Consider the following 8,040-nt stretch of genomic DNA (forward strand, 5'->3'; position numbering starts at 1 on the left):
AGCCCAGAGATAAATCCACACACATTGGTCACCTTATTTTTGACAAAGGAGGTAAGAATATACACTGGAGAAAAGACAGCCTCTTCAATAAGTGGTGCTGGGAAAACTGGACAGCTACATGTAAAAGAATGAAATTAGAACACTTCCTAACACCATACACAAAAATAAACTCAAAATGGATTAAAGACCTAAATGTAAGGCCAGACACTATAAAACTCTTAGAGGAAAACATAGGCAGAACATTCTAATACATTAATCACAGGAAGATCCTTTTTGACCTACCTCCTAGAGAAATGAAAATAAAAACACAAATAAACAAATGGGACCTAATGAAACTTAAAAGCTTTTGCACAGCAAAGGAAAACATAAAAAAGATGAAAAGACAACCCTGAGAATGGGAGAAAATATCTGCAGATGAAGCAACTGACAAAGGATTAATATCCAAAATTTATAAGCAGCTCATGCAGCTCAATATCAAAAAACCAAACAACCCAATCCAAAAATGGGCAGAAGACCTAAATAGCCATTTCTCCAAAGAAGATATACAGATTGCCAACAAACACATGAAAGGATGCTCAACATCACTAATCATTAGAGAAATGCAAATCAAAACTGTAATGAGGTATCACATCACACCAGTCAGAATGGCCATCATCAAAAAATCTACGAACAATAAATGCTGGAGAGGGTGTGGAGAAAAGGGAACCCTCTTTCACTGTTGGTGAGAATGTAAACTGATACAGCCACTATGGAGAACAGTATGGAGATTCCTTAAAAAATTAGAAATAGAGCTACCATACGACCCAGCAATCCCACTACTGGGCATATACCCTGAGAAAACCATAATTCAAAAAGAGTCATGTACCACAGTGTTCATTGCAGCTCTATTTTCAATAGCCAGGACATGGAAACAACCTAAGTGTCCATCAACAGATGAATGGATTAAGAGGATGTGGCACATATATACAATGGAATATTACTCAGCCATAAAAGGAAACGAAATTGAGTTATTTGTAGTGAGATGGATGGACCTAGAGTCTGTCATACAGAGTGAAGTAAGTCAGAAAGAGAAAAGCAAATACCGTATGCTAACACTTATATATGGAATTAAAAAAAAATGGTTTTGAAGATCCTAGGGGCAGGACAAGAATAAAGATGCAGATGTAGAGAATGGACTTGAGGACACGGGGAGGGGGAAGGGTAAGATGGAGTGAAGTGAGAGAGTGGTATGGATATATATACACTACCAAATGTGAAATAGATAGCTAGTGGGAAGCAGTCACATAGCACAGGGAGATCAGCTCTGTGCTATGTGTCCACCTAGAGTGGTGGGAAAGGGAGTGTCGGCAGGATGGAGACGCAAGAGCGAGGGGATATGGGGATATATGTATATGTATAGCTGATTCACTGTGTTATAAAGCAGAAACTAACACACCATTAAAGCAATTATACTTCAATAAAGATGTTAAAAAAAAAAAAAAAGAAAGTGAAAATCTAGTGGTATCAATTATCTGCTACAATATTTCAATGACATAGCATTTCCTTTAGGGAAAAGACAAACATTCTTCTCGGGTCTCTAGACCATGGCCTTAAAATCCAGCCTCAACCTTAAAGATCCATGTTCCACTCAGACCACAGGGGTTTTCATTATACTGTGTGTTTCTTTTTTTCCTTGCTTTATTAACCCCTACCCCACCATCACAACACACAGCATCACTGTTACTACAACACAAAAGTAATAGTATAAATACTACTTTTTTTTTGAAAAATGGTATCCACTCCATCAGAAATAATTGAGTTGAGCATCTGGTGTAGAGTAAGTACAGCTACTCTTAACACTATTGTAAATTTTCATCTTTATCTATATCTACAGATATTATGAACTAACTTTAATTTTTCTTATACAAGTACTGAGGTTCATATCACAAAATTTGGAAAATGCTGGCAAGAAAAAAGAAAAAATTTAAAATCACCTAGAAGCCCACCATCCAGAAGAACGACTTGGACATTTTGTATGTTTTTATATATATTCTTTTCATAAATATGCCAGGTCAGTTATTTTCTTAAAGAGAGCATCTCTGACTTGGACAAATCTTCATGTACAAAAGGAATGTCCTTGAGATTCCTGAATCATAACCATCAGGATTTAACAAATTCTAGACACCAGAGGAGGAAGTGGAAAGGACCAGTGTTATTTCAGTTTCAAAATGCAAAATAAGATTCAAGTTGTGAGTTTAAGCTGAGGGTTCAAGAAGAGTGAAGTTGATTTGAAACATCTAGCACCACGCGATTAATCAACAAATTTTAAGGAATGGCTTCAAGTATATCTAATGTCATGTCAGCATTTTCTGCATTTAAAAATCTCTACTTTGATGATATCAAAGAGTCCAAAGCTTTAAGGATGGACTGCGAGTCATTTTACGTATATTATTATTGATAATAAAGGCACAGTAATTCACCGTTTGTAAGACTCTGGCTTCAGATTTTTCCCATCATGGGAATCTTTTTGGGTTGTACAGAGAATTATAAATATAATTTATTAAAAAAATTCAAGTTCCAAATGTTTTTCAGGAGGTTCAAAGATAATATAGTTCGTTGGAAATGGATTTTAAATTTTTTCAAAGATGATTGCAAGTTAACATTTTTGTGTGAGTATTAAAACATTTACAGCCTTCAAAGCCAATTTAGTTACTTATATAGTTTTAAGGATTATAGCTTTTAAATATTAATTCATAATTTAAACTAATTAGTAACATTAAAATGACTCATTCAGAGAATTAACACTTATGTCAGTTTATTTACTATTTCAACAAGCCAAAAAAAAAAAAAAAAGAAGGAAATCTTCTTAAGGTGAAATATACATTTGAAATTAGTCATTAAACAAAATTTCACTGGGATAAGAAAAGTAACATGCTCTGGAAGCGCTAAGAATAGAGTTAGTTTCATGACAGCAGAATAATATAACACCACTTGTTAAAAAAATAGAATCATTTATTCATTCAATCAGTTATTTCAATCAGTTATCACAGGATGCAAAGAGAAGCCAGGCTCTCCTGTTTCAAAGGAGTTAGTCAGTGAAATAAGAAAGGAAGTGGTTTCAAAACAATGTGGCAAGTGTTACAATCGACCTAAGTATGATGAGTTTGGGGAGCATAGAGGAAAGAATGTTACCATAAATCTACACACTCTGCCAGGTTTTTCTGTAGACTTAATAAATAACATAACTTGCACATGTATTTGTGGCTATTTTATAAACATGTTTAACAGTCTCTTGAATAAAATTAATAATCATTGATAGCATTTTCATTTCATAATATTTTTGAGTAAACATATACAAAAGTCAATGACGGTCCTAAGGATGAGTCTTGTTAATAAATATATATGTATATATACACACATACATACATATATTTTTGTTGTTGTTGCTAATTTAATAAGGAATACTCATAAAAATAAATTTGAGATCCATCATTTTGTCTCCTGAACTCTTTTTTACAATACACATATTTTAAATGAGAATGAGTAACCTAGGCATAGCAAGTAGGTTTTAGCCCTGATTGACTGATGAAGTTCACCTGACATGCAAATGTATCGAGAATTCTAAAGATGTCTGGACTAAGTGGGAAACAATATAGTTACTGATTATCTATGTGCTATAGGCACACGAAAGGGGAATATTGACCCACTATGCATGCCACCCCTGGAGTGGGTTAACCAAAGAGATGACACCTGAGGAGCATCACGAGCAAGGAAGCACATTAAAATTAAATGTTGCTGAGAAGTTAGGTGTGAACAGTCATTCAAAGACGAGGTGCTCCACTTGCACGCCCCTTACAGATGAGTCAGCTCTCACCTGTGAGGGAAGGAAGGAAGTGGTCGAGGGGTAATGAGAGGGAGTCCGGCTGCAGACCAACTCCTTGTACCTCTCATTTATGTTATGTTCGTGAGAAGAATCAGACAGAAGAGTGTTTGGAGATGTATTGCTTTATGTTTGGGTGTGATTGATTTTCCTGACTCATCCTTTAGGGGAGAAAAGCAGCTTTTTACCTAGATACCACAGGTCCATGATCACCATAGCTTTTCAGTCACAAAAGGCTTTGGGACAACACTAGGGGACAAAACAGCATGTTGTGCAGTTACATTCAAACAATTCTTTAAAAACTGACATGAGGAGAAGACTGAGTATTCTACCTTGTAAATACTGTTATTCGTATATACTGTAAATGATGACATGGGTGGGCACTAACTGAGCCGAGGAAACTGGGAACCACCTGAAAACCAAAACCAGACACAGCACAAGCAGCGGTCCTGGGCCACTGAGGAGCAAATTCGACTTGCACAGATGATTTTGGACCATAATGATGCTGGCTTTGAGGAAAAGGTGAAACAACTGATTGCTATCACAGGCAAGAACCAGGATGAATGTGTCATTGCTTTGCATGACTGCAATGGAGTTGTCAACACAGCCATCAATGTACTGCTGGAAGGAAACCCAGATACGCATTCCTGGGAGATGGTTAGGAAGAAGAAGGGAGTCTCAGGACAGAAGGATGGTGGCCAAACGGAATCCAACGAGGAAGGCAAAGAAAATTGAGACCGGGATAGAGACTATAGTTGGCAACATGGTGGGCCACCAAGACGGGGGAGAGGTGCCAGCCGTGGATGAGAGTTTCGAGGTCAGGAAAATGGGTTAGATGGCACCAAGAGTGGAGGGCCTTCTCGAAGTGGCACAGAAAGAGGCAGAAGAGGTCGTGGCCGAGGCAGAGGTGGTTCTGGTAGGCGGGGAGGAAGGTTTTCTTCTCAAGGGATGGGAACCTTTAATCCAGCTGATTATGCAGAGCTGGCAAATACTGATAACTATGGCAATAACAGCTGCAATACATGGAACAACACTGGCCACTTTGAACCCGATGATGGGACGAGTGCATAGACGACTGCAACAGAGGAGTGGGAAACTGAAGACTGGAATGAAGATCTTTCCGAGACCAAGATTTTCACTGCCTCTAATGTGTCGTCAGGGCATCTGCCTGCGGAGAATGTGGCAATCAGTGCTGGTCAGAGAATTGACCTTGCTGCTCTGTTGGGGAAGACACTGCCTTCAATGGAGAATGATTCATCTAATCTGGATCCATCTCAGGCTCCTTCTCTTCTCCAGCCTCTGGTGTTCAGTAACTCGAAGCAGAGTGCCATATCACAGCCTGCTTCAGGGAACACATTTTCTCATCACAGTATGGTGTGAGCATGTTAGGGAACGGAGTTGGTGATGTCGGTGAAGCTAAAGGCAGAAGCACCACAGGCTCCCAGTTCTTGGAGGAATTCAAGACTGCTCAGGTCCTGGTTCAGTTGGCAGCTCAGCATTCTAAATCTGGAACCACCACCACCTCCTCTTGGGACATGGGCTCCACCACACAATCCCTATCTCTGATGCAGTATGATTTGAAGAACCTGAATGATTCAACAGTGCACAGCCCCTTTACAAAGCACCAGCCTTTCACCCCGTCTTCAACTGTGATGGAGGTGTTCCTTCAGGAGAAGCCACCCACAGTGGCTACCTCCACTGCTACACCTCCTCCCCACCCCACCCCGTGTTCTCCTCTGCCAAGCAAATCCACCTCGGCTCCACAAATGTCTCCTGGGTCTTCAGACAACCAATCCTTCAGTCCTCAGCCGGCTCAACAAAAACTGAAACAGCAGAAGAAAAAAGCCTCCGTGACTTCTAAGATTCCTGCTCTGGCTGTGGAGATGCCTGGCTCAGCACATATCTCAGGGCTCTGCCTGCAGTTTGGGGCGTTGCAGTTTGGGTCAGAGTCTGTCCTTTCTGATTATGAGTCCACCCTCACCACGAGCGCCTCTTCAAGCCAGGCTCCAAGTAGCCTCTATACCAGCACGGCCAGTGAATCTTCATCCACGATTTCATCTAACCAGGACTCCAGTTATCAGAGTGGCTCAATTCAGTCGACAACCTACACCTCCCAAAATAATGCTCAGGGCCCTCTATATGAACAGTGATCCACACAGACTCAGCAGTAACCCAGTTCTGTCTCTTCATCACCCCAAAAGGACTTGACTCAGACAAAGAATGGCTTCAGTTCTGTGCAGGCCATGCAGTTGCAGACTACGCAATCGGTTGAAGGTGCTACAGGCTCTGCACCTTCCACTTCTAGTATCCCCCCTCTCAGTGAAACGGTATCTGCAGCTTCCTTACTGATGACAGCCAATCAACACTCCTTCTCCTTGGGTGGCTTGAGCCACAATGAAGAGATTCCAAATACTACCAGCACACAATATGGCAGCATGTTATCTACTCAGCAGAATACCCTTTCATCATCAACATCTTCTGGATGCACTTTGACATCCACTCTTTTGCACACAAGCGTGGAGAGTGAGGCGAATCTTCATTCTCCCTCCAGCACTTTCTCCACCACATCCAGCACAGTCTCTGCACCAGTGGTCAGTGTCTCTTCCAGTCTCAATAGTGGCAGGAGCTTGGGCCTCAGTCTAGGCAGCAACTCTACCATCACAACCTCCACTCGAAGCTCGGTTGCTACGACTTCAGGAAAAGCTCCTCCCAACCTCCCTCCTGGGGTCCTGCCATTGTTGCCTAATCCATATATTATGGCTCCAGGGCTGTTACATGCCTATCTGTCACAAGTATATGGTTATGATGACTTGCAGATGCTTCAGACAAGATTTCCATTGGATTACTACAGCATCCCATTTCCCACACCCACCATTCTGCTGACTGGGAGAGATGGTAGCCTGGCCAGCAACCCTTATTCTGGTGACCTCACAAAGTTCTGCCATGGAGATGCCTCCTCCCCAGCCATGGCCACAGCCTTAGCCCAGCCCCAACAGAACCAGACACAGACTCACTACACCATGCAGCAGACATTCCTGAACCCGGCGCTGCGTCCTGGCTACAGTTACAACAGACTGCCACACTACACAGGGGTTCCGGGCCTCCCCAGCATCTTCCAGTATGGGCCTGCTGTGTTCCCTGTGGCTCCTACCTCTTCCAAGCAGCATGGTGTGAATGTCAGTGTGAATGCATCAGCCACCCTTTTCCAACAGCCAAGTGGATATGGGTCTCATGGGTGCAACACTGGTGTATCAGTCACCTCCAGTAACACAGGTGTGCCAGATTTCTCAGGTTCTCTGTACTCCAAAACCCAGCAGGCCTTTGAGAAACAAGGTGTTCATTCTGGTACTCCTGCTGCCTCCATCAACTTGCCTTCAGCCCTAGGAAGTGGGGGGGGGCCCATCAATCTGGTCACAGCTGCTGCGTACCCACCTGCCCCCTTTAGGCACATTCTGACCCCCCATCAGCAGCCTCACACCCAGATCCTTCACCATCTCCTGCAGCAGGATAGCCACACAGGCAGTGGGCAATGTAGCCAGACCAGCTCCATCCTGCAGAAGCCCCAGACCAACAAGTCAGCCTACAATATCTACAACTGGGGGGCCAACTGAGCCCCTGACTCTCTTCTCCTGGTCCCATCTTCTGAGAGGGCTTCTCAGCCTGGCAACTATGGAAACAGCATCAAAGAGAGAAAGGAATGTGGGGGGGTTCTGCTGCCCCCACCCCCAGCGGCCCACCCCATGCCTCAGCTTCATGTCTGTACCATCCCCACTCTGTTGTATGTATTATAGGATTTGTATTTTCTCCTTATTTTTTTCTTCCTTTCCTCTCCTCCTCCCCTATTGGATTCAAGATTATGAAACTTTGCTGTGGGCCCTGCCCTCCCCTCTCCTCCTGCTGTTCACCCTGGTGGTGTGTGGGGAAGGGGGGAGGGGGTACCCCCAAATATATATCAGCCCAACAGCCCTAAGTCTCCTCCTTTATTATTAGGAAACAAAACAACAACAAAAAATGGCATCATGAATATGAACAGCATTGTCAGATGAATTAGTTGAATTGTTTTTTTTTTGTACTGTGTCCTGAAATTTAATGGATTAATGTGACTTGTATATATAAAAAGAAAACCTCTACTACAAAAAAAAAACCCACCAAAACTGGCATGAATGACAAGCAGAGATTAA

At 42.4% G+C, this 8,040-nt stretch overlaps 1 pseudogene across 1 annotated transcript; it reads left to right on the forward strand.

Annotated features, from left to right (window-relative positions):
• Positions 1-1,127: 1,127 nt before the first annotated feature.
• On the forward strand, positions 1,128-7,700 carry LOC309638525 (ubiquitin-associated protein 2-like pseudogene; annotated as a pseudogene). Its single transcript has one exon. The product of its transcript is annotated as a ubiquitin-associated protein 2-like pseudogene (transcript).
• The last annotated feature ends 340 nt before the right edge of the window (positions 7,701-8,040 follow it).

Source organism: Balaenoptera physalus (assembly GCF_965194825.1).
Source record: "Balaenoptera physalus genome assembly, chromosome: 11".
Classification (NCBI taxonomy): Eukaryota; Metazoa; Chordata; class Mammalia; order Artiodactyla; family Balaenopteridae; genus Balaenoptera; species Balaenoptera physalus.